Genomic DNA, 27,098 nt, shown 5'->3' on the forward strand with positions numbered 1-27,098 from the left:
TCAGCTGGAAAAACTCCCTGAGGGGTTGAATGTGGGGGGTGGAAGGGGAAACTCGGTGAACGGGGAGCAGTATGGCCTACCTGAGCCCCATGTAGCTTATAATAACAAATAATTGGATCATATATAATGGTTTTAAGTTTGATGATTTTATTTATAGATGTTAACTTCATTTTAATGTATTTTTTTGTATTTTTCCTGAATAGTTTAGATTGCCCCTTATAAACCATTTAGATGGTTTTTGTTGTTGGCATCTGTCTGTCTTGAGAGACAATGGAGTGAGCCTCTGGGGGTGAAGTCAAAAAGCAGTGTAAGCAGCACCAAAGTGACCTCTGCAGGGCGCGAGTCTGGGCAGTGTGTAATGGATGTCCTTGGCTGCCCAGACAACAAGACCCGCCCTGTTGATCTCGTTGATATGGTCCAAAGGGGAGCAGAGCAATAGGTTTGGCTCCAGCTGGGCTGCTGGAAGGAGGCAACTGCCACCCAATTGTCTTATGCAGGCATAGGCAAACTTGGCCCTCCATATGTTTTGGGACTACAATTCCCATCATCCCTGACCACTGGTTAGCTAGGGATCATGGGAGTTGTAGGCCAAAAACATCTGGAGGGCTGAGTTTGCCTGTGCCTGGTCTTAGGGCTATACTCCTTAGCCTTGCCTTCTCCCAAAGATATCCCACAAGGCAGCAGAAGTTTAGGAGCAGAGTTTTCCTTCTCATAGATGGGCTACCTTCACACAAACAGCCCCACACCCTCCACACCAATTTTGTTAAGCAAAATAACTGCCATCCTGAACAGGAGCACTCTGTTAAACAGTGACCTTATGCTGCAACATGGTGGTGTGGGTACCACTGGTAAGCCCTTAGCAAGGAATTAACACCCTTCCATGTGGAGAGGAGCATGTTAACAATTCCCCAATTAGATTTCTAATTTTGGGGCAGCAGTGTGACAACCTTCTCTTCATTAGGTCATTGACAATTGCTCCTGAATGTCTTTTCATCTGTTCACCTAGCATTTACGGACCACCATTCATATCAAGGTTGCGGTATGGTCTGTCTCATGGTTGGTGGTGGAATGTCTTTATGTTGTTGTGAACTGCTCTTGTAGCCTTATGAGGCTTTGCCCTCGGGTGGGAAAAATATTGCACCCGGGAAAGGGAATGGGAGTCAACAGACACTCAAGGAATAGTTTCGGAGAAAAGGCTTCATTTCTACCATCCATGAACTGGTAGAAGGAGCAAGTGTGATAACTCACAAAAAGCATGCACGGGTTCACAGTCATGTGCACAGAGCATATATACCCCTTCCAGTTCCCTCCCCCTTTCTCCTCCTTCTTCCAGAGTCCTGCCCATGAGTTCCTCTGAGCATGAACAGAAAGCTGTCTTGGGACTATTGGGCTCTTGGCACCCTTCCCAGGAAGGGGGGGGGTGAGAGCCAAGGGGTCGAGGAGCCCTGGTGGTTCAGCATGTCCAAGATGTTGCAACTGAATGAGATAAGATTCAGTTCTCAGGCCTGAGTATTCTTGGCATTGACAGAGTCTATTCATTAGCCTTTAAAAGTAACATTTTGCCTATGCACAGCATCTTGTGAGAATAAGCAGAGAAGAGCAGAGAAAAGCTGTTTTGGATTTTTAGAAGACAAAAGGAATTTTGGATAGTTTTGAGGCCTGGGGTGATTATTGGAGCCTGGGGTCTTTTCAGACAGGATTTGGGTATCCTGTCCCTTCACTCTGACTTGTTGTTTTGCAAATAAAGGGCTGTGTGTGTGTGAGAGAGAGAGAGAGAGAGAGACAGACAGACAGACAGACAGACAGACTTCATAGTCCATTACAGAGGAGCAGTTTATTAAGTGGCAATAGCACTCTGGCTCCACACTCAGCAGATTGTTAATGTACCCGTGGGCCACACATTGTCAGGGACGGGGCAGGGGAGGAATGGCAGAGACCGCCTCCCCAGCTTGACTGTTCCAGGGAGGAGGAGGAGGAAGACAGTTGAGATTTACAGCAGGGGTTTGTGGGAAGTCACAGCTCAGAGGCAAAGGAGGGGAAAAGTTGGAAAATAATTGTAGAGGAGGAGGAGGAAGCACCAGAGAGGCGACAGCTGATGGACACAGTGTCTTTAGAAAGCATTCCAGACTCTCCATCTCCCAGAACCCGGCATGTCTTAAAAGTAGGAGAGCAAATAGCTCAAAGGCAGAGGGCACTTAGCTGCACCCGTAGAAGTGACGAATGAAGAAGTGGGGGAGACATTGAGGGTGGAGATTCACTTGGGAAAACGCCATTATCCAAGAGGCTGGGTTCTATAGCCTCTTTCTGTAAATACTGAATAAAAAAAACCGGTAAGAATCATTTCCTTGACTTTGTACGTTCCTGGCAACCGGCCGGGAGTCGCTGGCAGCAGCCTGACACACATATCCAGTTTTTCCATGTACACTTTAGGGCACGTTCATCCACGCATAAATGCTTTCAGCTGAATTCTGTCTCATTTCTGTCCCCTCTCCTTAGTTAGAACTTGCCCTCCCTCATTGAGTTCCAGAAACTTGAGGTCCATCATGGCCATATGCACAGGTCGTCGTTTACCTGCACAGAGGCATAAAAAATAAATAAATTAAGATACAAGTTTTCTAATATATCAGATTTGCACAAAAGAGCGGGTGAAAAATGATTTTTAAAGTGTATGTCACATTGGACTCCACCAGCAGCCCACCAAGGAGCCTCACCAATGGAAGCAAGGGACGTTACATGGCATCTAGGAAAACACCACCACATGTAGAAAAATGCTTCTTATACAATCCATTTCAGTGCCTTAGATAACATGTGATTCTGTGTTGGATTCCCTTACTGCATGGATTGGGGAAATCCCAATTAAATAGGGGGAAAGTGTAGGGCAATGTCTTGCGGCTGATGTGAAAAATACACATACATGGGATGCATCAAATTCATCATTAAACTGCCCTGCATGTGCACAGCCTCTCTCCTTGTCCTTTATCTTGTGAAACCAAGGAAGCAGGGGAATACAGGGTATTCTTGGGATGTGCCATATAGTTCAGCCCAGAAAATCCACCTATACACAAGCAAGAGGCTTGCGACGGGCTCATCAGACTGGGGAAATTCTCTCTTCTTGTTATATATGCACCTGAATCCAAGCCTGTACTTGCTACCCAGATCATTCAGGCACCTTGCATCGTTTCATTAAAAGGGATCACTCAGTAAAGTTTCATAAACAGAGAGGGAAGCAACCCTCCCACTTTTAATAAATTGAACTGGTATTGCTGCGTTGCTTGTCAGCTATGTATAAAGTGTAAGCTTGTTAGTTTAGCTATAATTATGTCATCTTGGGCAATTATAACCTAGGAAATTCCCCAATGTTTTTTTTCTTTCCAGAACGAAAACAAACTGGCCAGCCCAAACCAGAGAAGAAATGTGGCGCTAGGTGTGTTGGGGGGGTGAGTACTTTGTGAGTGTTTGCCCAAATGGGCAAAGCAGGGTGAACCATATCCGTCTCCCTGTTCCTCACCTAACCCTGGAATCCATGTCCTATATTTAGCATTATCTCTTGTTGTCCTAAGAATAAGTGAGGATTTGCTCACAAATTTATTGACAGCAGCACAAATTATTACAGCTAGGAAGTAGAAGGGGCAAGCAGAATATTAAATGGAAGAACGGTATAAAGAGGTGTGGGATATAGCTATTAATGATAAATTAACATGTGCTATTAAGGTAAGACGGGAAATATGCAGGAGATATGATTTTGAGGAGATATGGAAGGTGTTGTAGAATTTGTACTGTTAAAACGGAAAGGGGTCAAACCATCGCAAGAGGTGTTGAAATTTTGGGAAGTTGGATAGTTAACAACGGAATGGTCTTGGTGGTAGTGCACATTTTTATTCTTATTTATGATTATCAATTTGTCAAAATAAATGACCAGCGGAGAAATGGCCACTGGGAGGAGCGCAGGGAGAAGAAACACAATGGTGCATCTGCAGCAGCACAACTAGGCACCTTCATCTGCCCCAGCTGCAACAAAACATGTCTCTCCTGTATCAGTCTCCACAGCCACAGCAGGAGCTGCAACTTTCCAATAGCTTGACCTCACCCCCAAAGGCACACTCCTCTGTTGTTCCCCAAGACAGAAGGATGCCAACTCTTCCTACCCAATCACAGTGGCTTTTGGGAGCCAGCGGGAGGAGCAGGCAGCTTGGCCAATGAGGAGAGAATCTAGAACTCTGAATCTCTAGTCAGAGTGATTCTGTATTTCAGGTCAGTCCTACAGACTGCAAATAAGTCATCAAAAATTGCTAGCCCACAAATACCTGTACTGGTCTCTCTAGAAAAACTTCCCTGTCCCATTGACTGGAAGCAATTCTTTCTTGCTTGGGAAAGTGGCTATTTATGTACCATGATTCAGAGAGTATAAATCTTCTTCAGAGCTTGGCTTCAGAGCCAAGGCATGTATTCCTACGTTCTGAGCTGGCAGAGTTCACAGTTCATTGGTGCCAAATCCTTTACAAACAAAGGAAGCGGGGGCAGCCTTTTGCACAATTCACATTTCTACCACTAGGTAGAAGCAAAACCTCTTAGAAAATTGCTCCACTAACTCAAACATTTCACGAAAGCCCTATGGGTTTCATCAATGCAGATGTTTCCTCTGCAAGGAAAATGAAAGTAACATATCTCTTGGATTCTGAGAAGCAACTCCTGTTGAATTCAGTAACGTTTACTCCTAGGTAAGTCTAGAATTACAGCCCAAATCTCATTATACCGTCAATTTGCTAAGAAGGGAGTAGTAACAGTTCCTATAAATCATGCTCCAGCTATATAGTTATGCTTCCAAGGCATTAAAAAACCTGTATTGATTTAGTTTACATACAGATGTATACCATGGTTCGGCTGCTAAAGAAAATAAGTAAAGCAATTAACCGGAAATCAAAATTCCCCTAGAGCAGTATGTACTGTACAATGAAATATTATAGCATTCTCTGATCATAAACAGGAGAGCACTCTGGCTAGATATCGTTACCTGATCCCCACTTCTCTGAACACGTAAGGAGGCAGGGAGGGTGGTGAGATATCAGGAGCAGTGAGAGGCACTGAAGGGTTTAGTTTCCCTGAATGTGACAGCACTTGTTTTAGTGACAGGGATGAGGAAGCTGTTGCCCTCCAGATATTCTCAGACTGCAACTCCCATCAACCCTGACCACTGGCCATGTTGGAGAGCGGCGGATGGAAGTTGGAGTCCAACATCTGAGAGCTGCAGGTTCCCCATCCCTAAGTCAGAAGCTGCGTCCACTGCCTTTTGATCCAAAGATCATCAGGACAGCTTAGTGAAGGAGGAATGTGGGACATTTTTCAGGAGCAACGATGATTCTCTGCTGGAGTACCAGAGCAACTGATGGATTCTCCTTGCTCTTGCTAGTGAATGATAATGGAGCTTTGTTGTTGTTGTTGTTGTTGTTGTTGTTTGGGACATATTAGAATACAGGAAGCTGGAGAATGAGGGAGGGGAATTAGACAGAGGCTGCATACTTCTTGCCTTTTTATAAATGGGGTCCCTGCTTCACACCTGCTCTTTGCCAACAATCCTTTGCGCTTCGAATCCTTTGCACTAAGTCGCATTTCAGCTGGCTTAATTATCTTTGTTGAAGCTCACTGTTTTACAAGCTGGGCCCATGCAGTAAGAAATAATTGTAGTTTCTGTGTCACCTTCAAAGGTAGCACTCTATATGGGGCTACCTTTGAAGGTGACCCGGAAACTACAATTAATCCAGAACACGGCAGCTAGACTGGTGACTGGGAGTGGCCGCTGAGACTATATAACACCAGTCCTGAAAGACCTGAGCACAATTCAAAGTGTTGGTGCTGACCTTTAAAGCCCTAAACGGCCTCGGCCCAGTATACCTGAAGGAGTGTCTCCACCCCCATCATTCAGCCCAAACACTGAGGTCCAGCTCCGAGGGCCTTCTGGCGGCTCCCTCACTGTGAGAAGTGAAGTTACAGGGAACCAGGCAGAGGGTCTTCTTGGTGGTGGCACCCACCCTGTGGAACGCCCTCCCATCAGATGTCAAGAAAATAAACAACTATCTGACTTTTAGAAGACATCTGAAGGCAGCCCTGTTTAGGGAAGTTTTTAATATTTGATGTTTTATTGTGTTTTTAATCTGTTGGGAGCCGCCCAGAGTGGTTGGGGAAACCCAACCATATGGGCAGGGTATACATTAATAATAATAATAATAATAATAATAATAATAATAATAATAATAATAATAATAATAGCCACGGAGTTCAAGAGCACTTACTCCCAGAAAACGATGAAAAAGAATTCCAGCTGTACAATGCTAGCTAATTATGCACAGGATTGCTAAGAAATTGGGCTAGTATGTTATGCATTGCTTGCTGATAAACAGGCACCTTCTTTGGGGTTGTGGGCTCTCCCAGAAGAAACAAAACCCAGTGGGGAAGCAACTTAATTGGCTGCTAAGTGGGTTAAACGCCCTGTAGAGCTGATGGAATTATATTGTCGGTTTCATCTCCTTTGGAACAGTTGCTGATCTCTCTCTCTCCTGAATGATATGCCCCACCACCGTTGAAATATTAAGTGATCTGGTTACAGCCTTCTTGGCTACCTCCCCTCCAAACTTGTTTGCTATGAAAAGGAGAGGTTCATTTCTTGGTGAACCTTCTCCGTTTCCCAGGAGTACAGACTGAAAGGCACTGTGACTTCAAGAAGGCAGCTAGAGTGGGAAATCGCCACATCACAGAAGGGCCGGTGCCAAAATTAATATTTACTCAGCGCTGTGAAAGATCCCCCGGGAGAAGCAAGAGAGGGACAATGGACACTCAGACTCTTTCCACTTTCTTGTGCGTACGCACGTCCAGTTTTCACTGGGATTTCAGCCAGAGTCTGAAGACCATTATTGAAGAGGCGGAAATTATCCACCAACTTTCCCCCACCCTCCCCAGCTAAATCTCTCTGCCCGAGTTCCAAAGCTGTCCTGGGCAGCCTATTGTCTATCCTTTGTGTGGCATTCGGAGCCTACAATGTGCTAATTGCATTAATAGGTTGTGGAATTCGCCACTATGAGATGCTATGGTTAGGGTTTAAATGAGGGGTTTTTTTACTAATTCATGGAGGACTGGTTAAACCGATAGTTACAGGGTTATGATATCTAAATGGAACATCCGGTGCTATTTTTCTAGAAAAAGAGATGCTGGAACTTCACCATGAACACCTCCCTTGTTCTCTTATAATGGCAATGGCTCCCGCCTGAGAGGTGCTGGTGAGTTCTGGCCAAAAGAAAGCCCTGAGCACATCCATTCTGAGAAGCACAGTACATGTCAGGTGCCAAAGACCAGGATGGGGAAACTTTTTGCCCTAGTGGGCCAGATCCTTAACTGGTTCCACCCCTGTAGGCCAACTTTGACAGGTGGATGGGACAACCCACATGTCAATCACCTGATGAGATTATGTCATCATGTGATTGGTAGTGCAAAACAGTTTTAATCGAAACTGCTGCTAAAGCAGAGGTTTTTGGGTTTTTTACTCCAATTTTACCAGTGGGTTTACTTTAAGCTACCAATTGTTCCTTTGTAGCCATCTCAACACCTGCCCCATACCTGATGTTGCCTATGATGTCAGGTGTGAGGCAGGTGGTTTAGAGCATTAGTTGTGAGCACCCAAAGATCTGGCTGGCCAGTGTAGCAAACAGGAGATGGCTCCAAAGGGGATTAGATAAATTCACAGAGGACATGACTGCTCATCATAAGGGCTGTATGCTTTCTCCAGAATCGGAAACAGCATGCCTCTACAAACCAGTTCCATGGGAACACAAGCAAGAAGGTGCTGCTATAATCTTGTGAGCTTTCCCAAAAATCTGATTGAGCAATGTGGAAAAGCGGGTGCTGAATTAGATGGATTCTGCTGGGCTTTCCTTAGCTGTACATCAGAATGATGTACATTTGATAAGTTATATCTCATTGGCTTTTGTGAAAACCTTGTGTGAGGTCACTCTCATTCCCATTGCAAAGGTGGAATGACTAAAAGTGATTGACTTGCCTGTGGATTTTTATTGCTGCAGTAGATTTTTCTACCAGATGTAGATCCCTTTTGTATATTGAACGATGTGCATGTTAGAAGCTTGAAATGTAACAAGGCGGTTCTCCTTTTCAAGTCACTTCCATTTTCCAGCTGTTTGCAGTGGGCCCCTGTGGAATGCCAGAATTTGGTGCCCCTCGCCTCTCTCTTTCCATTCTGCATCATAGTTGTGGCAAGCAGAGGCAAATTTAGGAATCATGACCAGGTCTGATGCACTGGGAAACATGACCACAGAATTCTGAAGCATTCCATGTTCTAGGTAAGCAATCAGTTATCGTGTATTGCCAGAGAATTCTTTCTCTATGTTTGAATAAAGCTAAAATGGTCCTTCCATGTTAGTGTTTAACAACCTATGAAACTGCACTTGATATTTCCAGAATGAGCAGTTCTTCCGGCCTTATTCTGTTTCATAATAGCTGTTCAAACATGCTCCATTTCCTTCAAATATATTCTCTAATGTATCCAAATCTGGATTAAGTTTCAGACTGCAGGGTCTTCGTCAGCAATTTTCACTTTCTGTTGTGTCAACAAAAGCAGCAATATCAACAGTTTTATGTTTTCATTCTCTTTGCCTCTCGGATTTGCGATAAATCTTTCAGCGTTCTTTGAAGCTTAGCCACACTGTTGGGAAGCTGTTTTCCCCACTCTTGCTATTTTTGCAAACATATTCTGCCCGCCTGCCTTGGAAGACTGAGTTATCTGCTAGTGTTCCTGTGCAGGAATATTCATATTCAGTAGTATCCATGCCGTTTATTTTATATTTGGTTTTCTGTCTGATTCCAACAACAGCATCCCATTGCGTAGAATGCTCGGTATTTATACAATGTTTTTCCTAAGCACGTTGCATGCATTATATTTAATCTTTATCACAACCCTATAAACTAGGCCAGTAGTATTATCCCCATATTATAGATGGCAGCTGAGTCCTAGAAAGAGAGAAAGCTAAGGCCTGCTTCACACACGACTTTTTATTTTTATATTTTAACTGGAATATATAATGGAGAAGCGAGAAACTGTGCGTGCATCATCACAATGTGTGAAAATAATTTGTTAAGTTGGGCTGGCTCAATACATTTTGCTGCTGAAGCAAAGACAAGATAGCTCCCTCCCCCAAGGCACATACAGAAGCCAATTTGACTGGTAGTTGAACATGGCAAAAGGACAGTATCTTCCACGGGACTTGAGGGCAGCAGACTAGCAATATAATATAATAGTTTTAATTTATACCCTGCCCATCTGGCTGGGTTTCCCCAGTCACTCGGCGCGGCTTACAACATAAAGCACAACAAAACATCAAACATTAAAAAACAAGATATCCTATAAAAGCAACAAACAAACCAACAAATCAATAACACCAATAGCAACAATATTAACAACAATAATAAACATTTTACAGTTATACCCAAATTAAAGTAACAGCCAAACCCAACTAAACATTTAACCAACACCATAATGAAACAGACGAACCAAAATTAGAACCGTTTAAACCATTTAAAAACCTTTTAGCCAGTTGCCCCAACCCAAGAGTTGTTCCAGCAATGTCCCAGTGGCCTCCCAGGAGCCTCTTTTAGCATAGGAGTGTCAGGGCAGGCCACATGGTACCCACAGCTCTGTCGCTTCCCTGCACCTTAGCATCTGCCACCTGAGGCAGCTACCTCACTTTGCCTCAACATAGGGCCAGCCCTGTTGTTGGGTATACTCTATAAGAAACCGGTGATATACAGTACTGGCTTTCCAACAGGCACACCCTTGGCTTAGCCGGTTTATTTGATGTCCATATCAGAGTTCCTGTATGTTAGGATGAAACGTGGCACCATGCTTTGGACAGGTTTCTCCTTCAGGCTGATTGCCATCACAGGAGCGGATTTGTCTCTGACGCTACTGAAAAAGGAAGTCATCAGTACTTGTATTATTAGTGAAAAGGGAACTGATTCACTGAGAGATGTGTCAAATGTGCACTCAGGATATGGTGGTGCTCTTGTTTGTCTTCATCAAGCTGATCCCCATTATGCTGGAGTGCATAAGACCATCTTCCACATATTTGAGGCTTCTCCCAGTGCCACTTGGACAATCTTATTTGGCTTCCTAAACCAAGATATGAGCTGCAGACACACCCTATTTTTAAAGCACACAACTTTCCCCAAAGAATTCTAGGAACCGTAGTTTGTTAAGGGTGCTGGAAATTGTAGCTCAGTGAGGGGCAAATTACCAGTTCCCAGTCTTTTTTGGGGAAAGCAAAGTGCTTTAAGGAATAAGCCTTGTATGCTACCTTGCTGCTCCTTTTGCAGAAGCTGGGAAAGAAGCCAGGAAGCCTTTAGTTAACTATAGTTCCCCATTTCCCATCACATCTGAACTATGGTTAATGGCCCTCAAACAAGTCAGGATATGAAACCAACTTTAAATCCATCCATGGCATGCTTGTCCAAATGCAGCCAACGAGTCAATTCCCTCATCGGCAGTTACAGAAATAGTCATGACCTTTCCACGCACTCTAGTAATGAGACCAGAAAAATTATGGGCTGTAGTGTACACCTTGAGGGGACAGCAAGAGCAGAGGCCCGGGCCTTCAAATCCCTGCCATCTGCATCCGGCAAGACTACCAAACAGCCTGAGAGAATTCTGCCTTAACAAGAAAAGAAAGGAAAATGCTTTTTCACCTTTATTTGTCATGAAATAATTTCAATTGCAAACAGCCGCCTCGATTGCATTGGCAGAAAGACAACTATATATGCCGCAAACAGAATAAACAGTAGGCAACATGGCGCTGTGCAGATGTTGTTGTTGGACTCCCAACGCCCCAGCCATCATGGCCCAAGGTCAAGAATGGAGGAAGCTGGGAGTCCAGTCACATCCAGAGGCGACCATGTTGTCTACCTCTGATTATTCAGCATGGTACCCTCTGAATATTTGCCTGTTCTGAGCTGAGAAATGCACGATCAACATTTGGTATTGATAGCACTGCAAACCTATTTTCCCGTCAAACCAGTAGGGGATGATGCTATACATAGAATTACAGCTCGCTAACTCATAACTCCTAAAGGAAGGTTTCACACAAATGGCTGGGTTCACTGAACTGTATTGCGACCTTTATGATCAATCTGAGAACCGACCTTGTCTGAAGGAGCTGGTCTAGTGTAAAGCTCCGGTGATGTTCCGGTCACGACTGCAGGACTTTTGACAATGGTAATTTAATTCCATTGTGGCTGTTTTATTGCTATTGGAGATCTGAACAGAGGGAACAGTTGCTTCTTACGTTTTGTTCTGCTTCCGTAGATGAGATGGAGGGGTGAGGGTGGGGGAGAGACGCTCCAAATAATATGAATGACAGCGATGAGTCAGCAGTTGTCAACAAGCTAACGCCAGGCCAATGAGGAATTGGAGCAGACTGAGTTGCAGCTGAGAATGTAGGTGACAGGAGTCATCACCTTGGAATTTACAGGCCTGTCAACCCAGCAAATGCTTTCTAACCACAGGAGTTTCATGTTAACCTCTACTCAGCATCCCTTTAGAAGCTGCAAGCAACCTCCGGCTTTGAAACAGAGCATCTAACCATCAGATACCGCCATTCTTTGTACTCTCACTTGGCGCTTGCTTCAGAGTAAAAATCCATCGGACCACACAGTTAAACATTTAAGCTGAAATCCTATATATCCACGGGAATAAGCCCCACTTAACTCAATGGGATGTGTTTCTGTATGGGATCATTAGAGATGAAGAGGCAGGATTGGCGTTTGACAGTTCAGAAAGGAGAACAGAACAAATCTTATTTGTTCATTCCCAATATTTAGAGACTCCCTTCTCAGCACGAAAAGCAATTTAAGGAATCAACAACAAAACAATTCCTCCGTCAAATAATATACATGTTTAAAACAAACAAAAACCACAAGTAGAAACATTAATTCCATAAATAGGAGTTAGAAGCTGCAAACAACCTCTTGCTTTGGTAAAAAGGAAAGCTTTTAGGAATTGTCAAACAATAGCCAAGCATTTAAACGAAAGCTTTAATTCCGTTTCCTAAGAGGGTAGCAAATGGCAGAATTAGGCTAAAGCTGGAAATCTTTGCACATTTTCTACCCATGAAAAATGATACTTTCTTGTGCTGGGTGTTATGTACTGAAGTTCTTACCCTGGGCCAGCAGGGGGATACTGTAGATAGTTTTCACTCAGGTCCACATATGCAAATAAGGGATTGAAAGTGACATTCAGTGATTGGATAGTTACAGAAAGTTGTTACAGTTGCATTGTACTGGAACCCTATATAAGCAGGCTGGCTGAACCCTTCAGTTCAGTTATGTTCCAGCTTACAAATAAAGAGCTGCTTTGGAGAAATCGTTGCGTCGTCTGCTATGTCTATCCACTATTTAACACTGGGCATTTTGGTCCCCGCAGAAAATGCATCGGACTCAGAGACAGTCCTGACATCTGAGCAATTATGATGTGAACTGCTGTGATGACAGCTGGCATTTATTTCCTTTATGTGTTCCTATTCCTGTTCTCCAATAAGAGAATCTAGGCAATACGGCTTCATTGAGAGGGAAGAAAGCTAAACTGTGCTGCTGGAAAGAGTTGCTAGGCAGTCAAGACTGAGCTGCAGACAACTGGCAGAGCTCAGCCAGGAGACAGGGTCCAGCTAGTCGGGCACAAAAATTAAAGTAAAAAGTAAAAATAACATTATCCCTGAAGCCCCACTGCATACAGTGGGTAAAATACTGAATGCATTTTAGCTTCGGCTGGGGAGGGCGGGGTATAAATAAAATTTTGTATTATTATTATTATTATTATTATTATTATTATTATTATTATTATTTTGCATGCGAAAGAATACATTTAGGAGGGGACTAGCAAAGACCCTCCTCCATTTCATTTCCCCACATTCTTTTTTTAAAAATTGGGTTTTATAAACAAGAATGATGTTATGCAAACAAGTATAACATTAATATAAATATAAAGTTTTCTCATGTCAATTGTATATCACAAATATAGCATAATAAATGTGGAGTAATATCTACAGCTTATGGTTCATTATTAGTGGTCAATGTATAAGTTCCTGGTTCATGAATTGGTTTGAACAATTAGGAAGAAAAGAGAGGGGGAGAGGGGAATGGTAAGAGGGGTGGGGTCAGGTGGTTATGCTTCTGTTCTTCTCCTTAGTGTATGTGTGGGGTTTTGTATCAGCGTTACTTGTATGGGTTCTCTTACTATTTACTCGTTGAGTTGCCTTGGTGGTGAGAGAGATTATGGGTAGCCTAGGGTGTGGTTGAGGGACACGGGTGGTGCTCTAGGTTAAACCACAGAGCCTAGGACTTGCCGATCAGAAGGTTGGCAGTTCAAATCCCCAGAACGGGGTGAGCTCCCGTTGCTTAGTCCCTGCTCCTGCCAACCTAGCAGTTCGAAAGCACGTCAAAGTGCAAGTAGATAAATAGGTACCGCTCCGGCGGGAAGGTAAACGGTGTTTCCGTGCGCCGCTCTGGTTAGCCAGAAGTGGCTTAGTCATGCTGGCCACATGACCCAGAAGCTGTACGCCAGCTCCCTCAGCCAATAAAGCGAGATGAGCGCCGCAACCCCAGAGTCGGCCACGACTGGACCTAATGGTCAGGGGTCCCTTTACCCTTTACCTTTAGGGTGTGGTTGGTTGTTTTTGGTTAGCTGTACTGAGAATTGTTTTTATGTGTGAGCGGCGTGTGAATGTGTATTTTTGAGTCAGGTTAGCCAGATTGATTTGTATGCTGTCGGCAGATTCTTGTTGTTGTCTTGTTGGGCTGTGTATGTGATAAACGGGAACCATACTGGGGTGAAGGCATCTTCTTCTATTTGTCCCTGTGTCCGATTATTGCATGAGTAGGCAAACTAAGGCCCGGGGGCCGGATCCGGGCCAATCACCTTCTAAATCCAGCCCACGGATGGTCTGGGAATCAGTGTGTTTTTACATGAGTAGAATATGTGCTTTTAATTACAATGGGTTACTTGTGGGGCCTGCCTGGTGTTTTTACATGAGTAGAATGTGTGCTTTTATTTAAAATGCATCTCTGGGTTATTTGTGGGGCATAGGAATTCATTCATTCATTTCCCCCCAATATATAGTCTTGCCCCCCACAAGGTCTGAGGGACAGTGGACCGGCCCCCGGCTGAAAAGGTTTGCTGACCCCTGGTTTATTGGTTAGTTTTTCTAATAAGGATGTTTCCCATACCATTTGATACCATTGGTCCATGCTTACTCCTGACAGGTCTCTCCAGTGTCTGGCTAGGATGCTTCTGGCTGCTGAATTTCCCCACATTCTTGTACTATAAGGAGGATCTGGAAGATTACCTGCAACTACATTCATCTGCATAGCAGAGGCATCTGATCTCTATTTATAGCTGCATGAGCACAACTGGAACTGCAGAGGTCACAAGCCGAGATGATTAATAGTCAGCAACTACTGATCTGTAAGAATTCAGTTGCACAGAACCAGTTTCCAACTTTCCCCCGAAACACCCATGACTTGCTTAAGGCATCTTTCACTCGGCTGAGTTTGGCACCTGGCTAAGCCACCCATCGTGCTTTTTTGTGTAAATGAGTAACAAGTGTTCTGAAGACGATGAGCCTTCCTTCCTGGCTAATCTGCTTCACTGGCATAAGTTGCCAGACAGAATCATAGAAGGGACTGTGAGGGTCTTCTAGTAAAACCCCCTGCAATGCAGGTACCTCAGTTTACAAACTTAATCCGTTCCGGAAGTCCGTTCTTAAACTGAAACTGTTCTTAAACTGAGGCGCGCTTTCCCTAATGAGGCCTCCCGCCACTGGTGCCCTTCCACCATTTGGATTCCGTTCTTAGACCGAGGTAAAGTTTGCAAACCAGGACACTACTTCCGGTTTTGCAGAGTTCATAAACTGAATCGTTCGTAAACAGGACTGTTCTTAAACCAAGGTACCACTGTAGTATATTTAAGGATATTCATGGGGTAAATTATTAATGCAATATGATATACGATATACAATATCTTTATTGTCAATGTCCCATACAGAACAATGAAATTGAAAAACTACATAAAACATTCAAAAACTCCTAAAAACTCTGAAATCCCATTTTAAAATACAATATACTATAGAGACTCCTTATGCTGTGTTTAGAACCAGACTTGTATTTGCGTAGAAACTGTTTCTCAGGCGGCTAGTCCTGGCCTTGATAACCCTATACCTTCTTCCAGAAGGCAGAACCTGAAAGAAATCATTTCCGGGGTGCGTACTATCCTGCGCTATCTCTGCTGCTTTCTTATAGCACCTGACAGCATAGATTTGATCCAAGGTGGGAAGAGTGCACCCAATTATTCTCTCTGCAGTCTTTACAACCCTGGACAGCATTGGTTTTTCCCTGGCCGTGCAGCTCCCAACCCACACACAGAGACCATAAGTTAATACACTCTCCACAGTACAATGGTAAAATGCCATCAACAGGTCCTTTGAGAGATCGTTTTTCCAGAGGATTCTCAGAAAATATAACCTCTGCTGTGCTCTCTTCATCAGGTCTTTGCTGTTTTCTCACCAGGTTAGGTCGTCTCTCAACTCCTTTCAACTCCAATGCATAATTAAACATATATGTATTGTGTCTAATATATAGGATAATGTATATATTATTCTTTCATGGGGTAAATCAGTTAATGTGCTACACACATAATTGGTCAGGGTCACCCAATGAAACTGAATGGTGGGCAACTCAGGGCATGCAAAGAAGAGATCCTTCTTCACACAGTGCAGAGTTAAACTGTGGCTTTTGCTCTGACAAGATGTGCCGACTGCCTCCAATTTAGATGGCTTTAAAAGGGGCCTGATTTATGGAGGATAAGACTGCCAGTGGCTGCTAGTCAGGATGCAGAATGCCAGTTGTTGGAGCACAGCAAGAGAGAATTATTGCCACTGTACCCTAAATAGGGACGCGGGTGGCGCTGTGGGTTGAACCACAGAGCCTAGGACTTGCCGATCAGAAGGTTGATGGTTCGAATCCCCGCGACGGGGTGAGCGCCCGTTGCTCGGTCCCTGCTCCTGCCAACCTAGCAGTTCGAAAGCATGACAAAGTGCAAGTAGATAAATAGATACCACTCTGGCAGGAAGGTAAACGGCGTTTCCGTGCGCTGCTCTGGTTCGCCGGAAGCAGCTTAGTCATGCTGGCCACATGACTTGGAAGCTGTACGCCGGCTCCCTCGGCCAATAAAGCGAGATGAGCGCCGCAACCCCAGAGTCGGCCACGAATGGACCTAATGGTCAGGGGTCCCTTTACCTTTACCTTTACCCTATCAGTAGGCTTTATTGGATGCATCTGGTTGGCCACTGCGAGATAAACTTGTGCCATCCACTAGGGACGAAACTCAGTCTCAGGTGACCGCGCCAGTATTTTTGCATGGCCCTGTTTTATCAGCTCCCAAATCCCAAACTAAGTCCAAGTCATTTTTCTGCACATCCTGCTGCTCACAACAGCTCGGAACCTTCTCCAGGAGAGAAATGTCCATCTCACAAGGGATACATTCCCTGTAGTTAATGATGATTTGCGCCCAGAGATGGAAAGAAGAAAGAGTCCCTACCAGAGAAGAATGGCAAACTAAGCTGATGGACTAGACTGAAATGGCAAAGATGACTGGAAGGCTCAGGAACCAAGAGGACAAAAACTTTAACAAAGAATAGGCAAAATTTATAATTTACTTAGGAGACCACTGTAAGCAGATGAAAACATTAGCAGGATTTTAATATCACTTGTAATGTAAACAGGTGTTAGGGATAATATGGATGAATACAAAATATAGATTAGGAAATAATATGTAGCTGGAAATGTTCACATTAGGACACTTGGAAGGGATGGGGGATGTTGTGAGATTCAGAGAAATTTCTTTACATGGATATGTATTTGGTATTGTTATAAACTTATTTTTGTAAAATCAAATAAAAATGAATTCAAAAATAAATAAATGATGATTTGCATTGTTTTGCTGAGAGCCTTACGACACCATTTTAGTAAACGTGGCCGCCTACCATCTGCACTGCATAATACAAAAGAAATAAAAGACATTTGCCTATGTACATCACATTGCATTAGTTCTGTGTAGATCACAGCACATTAAAATAGCCTTCAGTAAAGGGCATTCAACTCTTGCATGTTAAGTCTGCCAGTCAAAGAACAACCTGTTCATTCAGCGTTCATCCTGGTCTGGTAGCACTAACCTTGCATGACGGTGGCATTATGCCCGTATTTATTATTATTGAGCATTCGTTTTGATTTGTTTGCAGGGCAGTTATATGACAATAAGCATTCACTCTGATTTGTTTGCAGGATGCTTATTCATATTCTCATTAACCATTTGTTCCTCCCTCTTTTCATTTCCTTTTCAAATTACCAAAATCTTTTTTCCCCCTTTTTTTAAGTGGCGTAGTTGCACTTAGGCAACAGAACACTTTGATTCGCTTTAATTGTGCAAACCTAAAGTCCTGCTCTGCGCTTGAAGCCTTCCAGCTAAATAGTGGCAGTCTGCAAGCACCCATAATGCATTCAGCTGTACTCCATGTTCTGTGCTCTGCTCAGAAGCAAGTGTACTGTTCTTTGACAAGATCCCAGCAGATATTTCCCTTCTTTATGCTATTAGGCTACATGTTTTATGGCTCTGTCGGTTTTTCTTTGCACAATAAGAACCTTTTCATTGCTCAGTAAAGGAAAACGACCGCCCTTATTCCAAACAACCCTAGAGTGGGCAAAACACAACTTAGCTGACCGTATTCTTCAGATTTTGAAGGATGAAATGGAAAGTAAATGAGTTCAGATGTGCTTGCACCTTGAATTTCTTAGCTCACCAAAAGAAGATGGAGATTTTGTACATTTGAGGTGATGTAAGGATTCTTCGGCTGCAACGCTATGTGTGGATCAAAGCCAAAGGATGCTACCCTCTGGTAATGGCATAGCCACAACACAAATCAGCAGGTTAAATATTTTCCAGAACAGTGATAAAAGCAGCAAGAAAAGGTTCTCCTGCTTATGTTGACCCGTTGTGCAGCTGCTAAAGACAATGAACAAGACACAGTGGCTGAGTGAGACGTTGACTGCAGCTCATGGTTAGGAAGAAGAGAGCTTAACCTTGAGCCCAAGTTTGGAGAGCACCCTAAGCCAATCCTTGGTTTAGGTCAGGACACGGGGTGGGGGCAGTAAGAAGGACTGGGAAGGAGCAAAGCTCTCTGGGATCCTGCACATCCAGCGGTCTTGTGAACCAGTTGGGTGTACTGAGCTACACAGACTGCATTATAGAACCTCTATCCTTAAAAATGATGGCAACATGAAAACAAAATAAGGACACCATACAAGAATGACTTGAGTAGGTGTGCTGAATTCAGTGGCTTACTCCTAAGCAAGAGTGCAACCTTAAGACGGGTACATTATTTGAGAGGGGGCCTGGGATGGCCAAGTTCAGTCAAGTCTTCATGAGAGATTGCCTTGTGCCTTTTCTCTCCCCCCCCCCCTTTTTATAATTTTTATTGATTTTAAACACTTTATCAAAACAAATAAAAACATTTTAAAAAAAACAAATAACAAATGACCTATATAAAAAAACAAAAAAACTTCCAAAACCAGTATATTTTTATACATAAGAATTTCCTATTATGACTTCTGATCTCCCCATCATGGGTTCTAAGTTTTCTATATCAACTATATATTATTTATTGCCTGACTTCAGTTTTTCTAAAACATCTGTAATTTATGTGACTTTGCAGGAGTCATTCTAGGCCTGCCAAAGATTTCACATGATTACCGTTTTCTTTCACATGATTACCGTTTTCTTTTAAATATAATATGTATTTATCCCATTCTCTATTAAACCTTTGATCTGATTGATTCCAAATTCTCCCTGTTATTTTTGCCAATTCTACATAATCCAGTAATTTCGCCTACCGTTCCATTTTTGTTCTTTGTTCCATATTTTCTCCTTTCCAACCTTCGGCTATTAATTGTTCTTGTGGCGGTGGTTGCGTACATGAATACCCTCCTCAAATCTCTCGGTATATATGTACCCATTATACCTAAGAGAAATGCTTTGTGCCTTTTCTTCCGCTCAGTCTGCCGATGCCTGTCTTCACAGGCAGGGGAAGTCCCTAACTCACTGAGGGTTTGAGACCTGTGATGGGAATTGGGGTTGCTTGTGCGTAAACTGCAAACTGCTCCAAGCTAGCCGTGTTGCTAAAACTTTCCCCGGTTGACAGCCCTTGAAACGCGACTGTCTTAGTCACTGGCAGAATCCGTCAGTGGGCGGGACCTAAATTTCTTCCAACATAAAAGTTGCTTGACACCAAGTCTCCTCCTAGATTCTCTGCGTGGAAGCCTTCTGCGCAGCGTGGGCGTGCCAAGCGGAGGTCCTGTGCTCTCTCCGCTGATTTCACTGGAAGAGTCTCTGAGCCTCCCCTCCACCTTGCTCCCGACTTCCCCTTTCTCCCTGGTGTCCCCTGGATTTCTTTCCCCTGTGGGAAACCTCTCTCTCTCCTTGCTAGTTCCCTCCCCTGCATCACTGGAGCGACTTTCCTCTCCTCTTCCCTCTGATGGCAGTTCCCTGACAAGACCCATTGGCCACCCTCACCAGAATTAGCTGGCCAGTTGAAGCCATTCCAGGGTGTGGCTGCTGTTGCATGCTGCAAGCTTCTAGGAGCTGCAGGTGAGAGCTGAGTGCAGGGAAAGGGAACCAAAGGTGGACAAAACTCCAGATGGAGCATGAAATGTCCCCTACCAAAAGTACATACCCTGTTGTAAGCAAAATCTGCCCTTTTTCCCTTAGGGGTATCCAAGAGCCCGTAAAGAGTCCTTACATGGGTTCCCTATTGGTAGGAGAAAATAACAGAGGCCAACCAGAGAATATTGAGAAGCAAAGCAGCTAGTGAGCCTGATCTTTATTGATCTGTTGCAACAGGGTGCTCCCCTCACCCGCAGGAAAGGAGGAGGACCCAGACATTTTAGCCCAAGACCACCACCCACAAACATCATACCTACATCACAGAAAAGGTGGTCTAAAACAGAAATTTAAATGTTGTTGTTTGTCCTGTCTGCCAGGTTATCTGATAATGCCTTATCTGATTGCCTTTCCTGGTAGTCTGTCGCCCTTTGAAATGGTGATTACTCAATTCCTGAGACAATGGGAAGGCTCCCTGACTCTCTCCCTCCTTGCAGAGAAAACATTTGGTCAGTTTGGGAGTCAAAATGGTTTCAGGTCGGTCTTCCTGTGCTGATCTATGTATGTGCTTGGTTGGTACATTTATGAACATTTATTATATATCGAAGACCTTAAAATTCTTATCACAACCCCATACACCCCATAGTTGTGTACACATTCACATGCTGTTCTCCACCCGTGTTCTCGGTCCAGGCAAAGAAGAGGCATTATCAGGCAGGCAAAACCACTCAGGGCATGGCCTGGAGAGGATTCCAAGGGCCACATACGAAGGTTGGGAGAGCCACATGCCTCTGAGGTTACAGGTGGATAGTTAGCAATTTTTTTCTGTATGCCATGAGTACTTTTAGTTGGCTCAATACTGTGGCAAAATCAAAGTCCTGGGCTGGCTGGCATTTTTCTCCAGGGCGGGCCTATTAGCCTCCCTGACCGGCTCACCTGAGGTCTTCTCACTTCGCAGCTTGAGCTCTTTGAGTCTGGCTTGAAATAATAATAATAATAATAATAATAATAATAATAATAATAATAATAATTTATTTATACCCCGCCCATCTGGCTGAGTTTCCCCAGCCACTCTGGGCGGCTTCCAATCAAGTGTTAAAAACAATACAGCATTAAACATTAAAAACTTCCCTAAACAGGGCTGCCTTCAGATGTCTTTTAAAGATAGGATAGCTGCTTATTTCCTTCACATCTGAAGGGATGGCGTTCCACAGGGCGGGTGCCACTACCGAGAAAGCCCTCTGTCTGGTTTCCTGTAACCTCACTTCTCGCAATGAGGGAACCGCCAGAAGGCCCTCGGCGTTGGATCTCAGTGTCTGGGCTGAACGATGCTGTGAATCGGCAAGTCCTGGAAAATGTATAGATATCCTTGGCTTTCGCTTGAGTGAAGGTTTTAAGTCGATGGAGAAAGAGGAAGTTAATATTTGCCAAGGGTATCTTTGCACAACTGGGACGCCTGCCATTGTTCCTGTGAGGATGGCCATACAAAGCTCCAAAGGGTAAACAGCCAATTAAGGAGCACTAAGCAGCTCTTTGAGGGCATATCTTGTGCTAATTCATGTCACAATGAGTCCTGGTTGCTCAAGCTTATGGTCAAGGGCCTGAGGAAGAAGTCTCAAGGACCCATGAAGGGCACAGGACAAATAGCCACCAGGATAAATTCCCACAGGCCTTTTTTTTTTTTTACTTCAAAAATACCACTTTCTTCAAATGGGGAATTAGAATAAATGGCTTCAGAAATGGACCCAAACCTGAAAAACACGAAGGTGGTTTTAACACGCTAAGGACAACCCCAAGGTTTGCAGAAATATGAAAAAATCTCTTTTGCCTAGGGCAGAAAAACTCCCCCAAACAGCCCAAGGAGGAGAACAGCCTTTACCAAAGGTGTCATGGGCTTTGAAGACACTTGAACTCAGGACGCAAGGGAGAAACGTGCTAAGAGGAAGGCATGCTTGGCAAAGCCTTACCATGATCAATTCCCACCCAGAAACCTATGTCCCCACTGTGGAAGGACGTGCGGATCCAGAACTGGTCTCCACAGTCACTTATGGACTCACTGTTAAGACTGTGTTCATGGAAGGCAAGCGTACTCAGCTATGAGTGATCACCAAAGAAGACATATGGTGGGATCGGATTCTGCCATAGCCTCCCTGAAAGTCACCAAAACGCCTCCTAATTTTGTTGGGGACTTTCAAAAGTATGTGTGTTTGCATGTGCACGCCCTCCAACCTTTCTCTGTTGAAAATAGGGACGTCCTACCATACCCACCCATATTTCTCCAAGGAAAATAGGGACGTCCTAAGGAAAAGTGGGACATTCTGGGGTCAAATCAGAAACTGATACAGCTTCTGGGACTGTCCCTGGGATCTGCATGTGTGAATCTGGGCTGCATCAATAGGAGTATAGCATCTAGATCAAGGGAAGTAATAGTGCCACTGTATTCTGCTCATGTCAGACCTCACCTGGAGTACTGTGTCCAGTTCTGGGCACCACAATTCAAGAAGGACACTGACAAACTGGAACGTGTCCAGAGGAGGGCAACCAAAATGGTCAAAGGCCTGGAAATGATGCCTTATGAGGAACGGCTAAGGGAGCTGGGCATGTTTAGCCTGGAGAAGAGGAGGTTAAGGGGTGATATGATAGCCATGTTCAAATATATAAAAGGATGTCACATAGAGGAGGGAGAAAGGTTGTTTTCTGCTGCTCCAGAGAAGCGGACACGGAGCAATGGATCCAAACTACAAGAAAGAAGATTCCATCTAAACATTAGGAAGAACTTCCTGACAGTAAGAGCTGTTCGACAGTGGAATTTGCTGCCAAGGAGTGTGGTGGAGTCTCCTACTTTGGAGGTCTTTAAGCAGAGGCTTGACAACCTTATGTCAGGAGTGCTCTGATGGTGTTTCCTGCTTGGCAGGGGGTTGGACTCGATGGCTCTTGTGGTCTCTTCCAACTCTATGATTCTATGATTCTATGATTCTATGATATGACATTGTTCTAGACTGGTCAAATCTAGATGACTAGCTGTGATGGCCTGGGATTCAGACTCAGGTGCTGAACCTGAGGAATCCCAGCCTGCACAGGAGTCCCCGCCTCTAGAACCAGCTGAGCCGGGGCTGGGGGCTTGAGCCTGAAGGGTCCTCACCTGTGCTGGATCCTCAGGTGCAGGCACCAGCTGAGTCTGCTCTTGCTCCTGAGGTGATGGAGGACCCATTGCCTGCAGGTGCTCCACTCTCAGCCCCGTCAGGGGAAGCTGAGGTTGCCTCTGGGTCCAGTAACCCTCCAGCCTCTCCTGAGCTGCAGAGGCTCAGGGCAGAGAGGCGGAGGGAACTAAGTTCCCCCAAGAGGAGTGCTCGCCTCCAGGCCAGGAGAGACGAATCACCAGAGGATCGGGGCTGCCCTATGCCTCGGGGCAGATAAAAGCCTGCCAGCCCCAGTCCCAAGTTGCAGGAGCAACATTGTTGGTTGCTAGTTCCTGCCTGAACCCTGTCCCACTTTTCTGCCACAGCTCCTGCCCTGCCCTGGCTCCTGCTTGCATGCCTGTTCCTGACTTCAACTGACTCCCTGTCCTGCACCCAGCTTCAGCTACTACGGACTGCCTCCGCGTTGCACCTTTGACCATGGACCGGACTTGGACCTCGCCTTTTGGGTAACCCACGGGACCAGCACACTAGCTCCAAGCCAGCACACTAGCTCCAAGCCTTGTGCATATAAATGACCTCGGCCCAGTATACCTGAAGGAGCATCTCCACTCCCATCGTTCAGCCCGGACACTGAGATCCAGCGCCGAGGGCCTTCTGGCGGTTCCCTCATTGCGAGAAGCCAAGTTACAGGGAACCAGGCAGAGGGCCTTCTCGGTAGTGGCGCCCACCCTGTGGAACACCCTCCCTTCAGATCTGAAGGAAATAAGCAGCTATCCTATCTTTAAAAGACATCGGAAGGCAGCCCTGTTTAGGGAAGTTTTTAATATTTAATGCTGTATTGTTTTTAACACTTGATTGGGAGCCGCCCAGAATGGCTGGGGAAACTCAGCCAGATGGGCGGGGTATAAATAAATTATTATTATTATTATTATTGTGCTGCTCTTGAAGGGAAGAAAAAGTTGTTCTGAAGTGAGAACAAACCTGCATCACTTCCTGCCTTTTGGGGTATCTCTAGGCCAACCATAGGAAAATATAATAGCTGGATTTCTCTGTCTTGTAGGCCAGCATCTCCCAATATATCATATTCTCCTCCGCATCGTGGGGTGGGGACAGAATACTGATTTATTAGGTGCTTGTGCTACTCTTCTGGATAAGCAGAAATGACTGCACACCTGGAACATGACCTGACTTTCCTCATCTGCCTGTGCCAGGTGTAGGAAAATAAGATCGCTGGTTTTCATTTGCTCATCGGAAAATAAATACATGAAGTGATATATTATCTGCGTGTGTCACTTACGGTAGGCAGAAATTTGAATAACGCCAGTGATGATGCTCCTGCAGTCTCTGGGCCTGGCATGGGAGTGCATTTGCACAGTTAAATCTAGTGTGCAAGCTGTGCTTGCGCCTTGAGGTGTCTGAATTTGCTACAGCGACACGCCTTGGATCCAATCCTTTTGGATTACTATAAGGCGCTCTGTGTGGGGCTGCCTTTGAAAAGTGCTCAGGAACTTTGACTGGTTCAAAGAACTGCAGACAGATTGATGACCGGGGCTTGTTATAGGGAGCATACAACTCCCTGCTGAAGCAGCTCCACTGCCCTCTAAAACCCAATATGGCTTAGGTCCAAGATACCTGAAAGATCGTATTCCCTCATACAAACCTGCCTGGGTTGTGAGATCTTCAGCAGAGGCCCTTCTCTTAGTCCTGCCCCCCTCACAGGCATGCTTTGTTGGAACGCAATGGAGGGCCTTCTCGGTGGTGGCTCCCAGAATTTGGAACTCCCTCCCTGGAGAAGCCAGACTGGCTCCCACCTTGTCCTTCCTCCGGCAGGCGAAGACCTCCTTGTTCCAACAGGCTTTTGGGAACTGACTGCTTTTAATGGAAGGGCTGGTGCTGTGCTATTTTTGTTGTAATTATTGGTATGTTCCAGACCAGGCATAGGCAAACTCAGCCCTCCAGATGTTTTTGGGACTACGACTCCCATCATCCCTGACCACTGGTCCTGTTAGCTAGGGATGATGGGAGTTGTAGTCCCAAAACATCTAGAGGGCAGAGTTTGCCTATGCCTATTCCAGACAGACTTTATATCTGTGCATAGTTCTAATTCCATTAAAACTTAATTGTTGTTGTTTTTCCTAGGTTTTTAACAATTCTTGTGTTTTTTTCTGTAAGCCACCTTGAGTCCCATTAGGGAAAAAGTCGGGGTATAAATGAATATAAATGATAGGAAAACAGCAGGCTTTCTCAGGACTCATCTACACTAGTAAAGAAACGATGATTTGGATGTACTATAAACATGCAACAACACCAGATGGCGCCAGAGAGCAGGAAATTTTTATACACATTTTTCCATAGGGGTTTTTTATTTTGTTATAACGATATAATTTCTGACTTATTCATAATGTTTTTCCCCTATGTGTAGATCCACCCTCAGAGGCCCTACAAGTCATCATCCCCCCACCTGTAAATGATTTTGTTCTCCGTCTCAAGGGCGTGGGTCAGGGGGGAGACCTCTTGTTGGTTTCATATGTACGTGCAGAAATTAGTGTGGATTCATACTAAAAGGTAGAGGTTAGGTTATGTTTATCACAAGGGTGGAGAGCCTGCGGCCCTCAAGATGTTGTTAGACTGCCCCCCAGCTCTTATTAGCCCCAGCTAGCATGCCAATAATTAGGTTTATTTTTTAATAGCGTTAGTTTATTGTTCTACCCAAAAGCCATGACAAACCCGTAGCAACAGTACGTATAAAACAATACAGTTCATACATCCATAATATGAACCAAGATCCATGATGTAAGAGTGACGTTACCCGATACACCAACAAACTCACCTCCAACTTGATTTCAAATTAAACCTCTGAATCATCACAACAATTTATAGTGATTTTTTCTAACTCCTTTTTTTCTGACTTCTTTTTTCTTTTCTTTTCTGCAGCTGGAGCATAGAGGTCTCTGTGTTGCAAAGCTATTATTGTCACTCAAAAGAAACTGGACCATTTCTGCCAGGGTACCCTGGTTTATTGAACTGATGTATTGCTTCTTGAAACAACTGTTGTTGTTTAGTCGTTTAGTCGTGTTCGACACTCCGTGACCCCATGGACCAGAGCACGCCAGGCACTCCTGTGTTCCACTGCAGTTTGGTCAGACTCATGTTTGTAGCTTCGAGAACACTGTCCAACCATCTCATCCTCTGTCGTCCCCTTCTCCTTGTGCCCTCCATCTTTCCCAACATCAGGGTCTTTTCCAGGGAGTCTTCTCTTCTCATGAGGTGGCCAAAGTATTGGAGCCTCAGCTTCAGGATCTGTCCTTCCAGTGAGCACTCAGGGCTGATTTCCTTCAGAATGGATAGGTTTGATCTTCTTGCAGTCCATGGGACTCTCAAGAGTCTCCTCCAGCACCATAATTCAAAAGCATCAATTCTTCGGCGATCAGCCTTCTTTATGGTCCAGCTCTCACTTCCATACATCACTACTGGGAAAACCATGGCTTTAACTATACGGACCTTTGTTGGCAAGGTGATGTCTCTGCTTTTTAAGATGCTGTCCAGAACAACTAGTCCAGAACAAATAAAATACTGTAATTGTAGTACAGAAACATTGAACTGTATCAAAGTAAAAGCAACGAATACCTGGCGCTGCCCAATTGTGCAGGTAAACAATAGCATATTTACCCCTGTTACCAAAACAATGGCAAAGTTGGTGCCAGGCAGGCCTCCCGGGGCAAGGAATTTCATCAACAGGGAGCTGCTATAGACAAGGTAGTCTTTGATCTCCAGGACAGGTCAAAGGCACACATAGAATCATAAAATGATAGAATTTAGAGACAGACGGATGCCAACAGGGAAAGAACAAATCATATAATTTCCACGTGCTGTGAATAAAACTAAATCTTACCCCCTCAATTTTCAGTCCAGTTTGAGATGTATAGGATGGTTGTTGTTTTTAACCCATTACTTGTTTAAGAGCTTATGGAGAATTTTTTCCCCCGTGGCAAATGTTTCTTTAAAAATGTGTGTATGTGTGTGCTTGTATATATCATGGGGAAGGGACTCCCCAGTAAAGTTATCTATAAATCAAAATCAGTTCAAACCCTGAGAATGTATTAGCAAATAATATATCTGTCATTCAGAATATCAGAAGGACTCTTGATGCAAAGAACCAATGCAGTATTTTTATGGCTGTGGAAAGCAAAAATGAGGTTTATGCA

General features: G+C 44.4%; 1 long non-coding RNA gene across 1 annotated transcript; it reads left to right on the forward strand.

The window, feature by feature from the left end:
- The first annotated feature begins 3,937 nt into the window (after window positions 1-3,937).
- Window positions 3,938-25,960, forward strand: LOC309541800. The gene is made up of 2 exons (XR_014223946.1): window positions 3,938-4,718; window positions 25,828-25,960. It is a non-coding gene; the product is annotated as an uncharacterized lncRNA (long non-coding RNA).
- Window positions 25,961-27,098: the final 1,138 nt, after the last annotated feature.

The sequence above is a fragment of the Podarcis vaucheri genome (genome assembly GCF_965113315.1).
Source record: "Podarcis vaucheri genome assembly, chromosome: 10".
Taxonomy (NCBI): Eukaryota; Metazoa; Chordata; class Lepidosauria; order Squamata; family Lacertidae; genus Podarcis; species Podarcis vaucheri.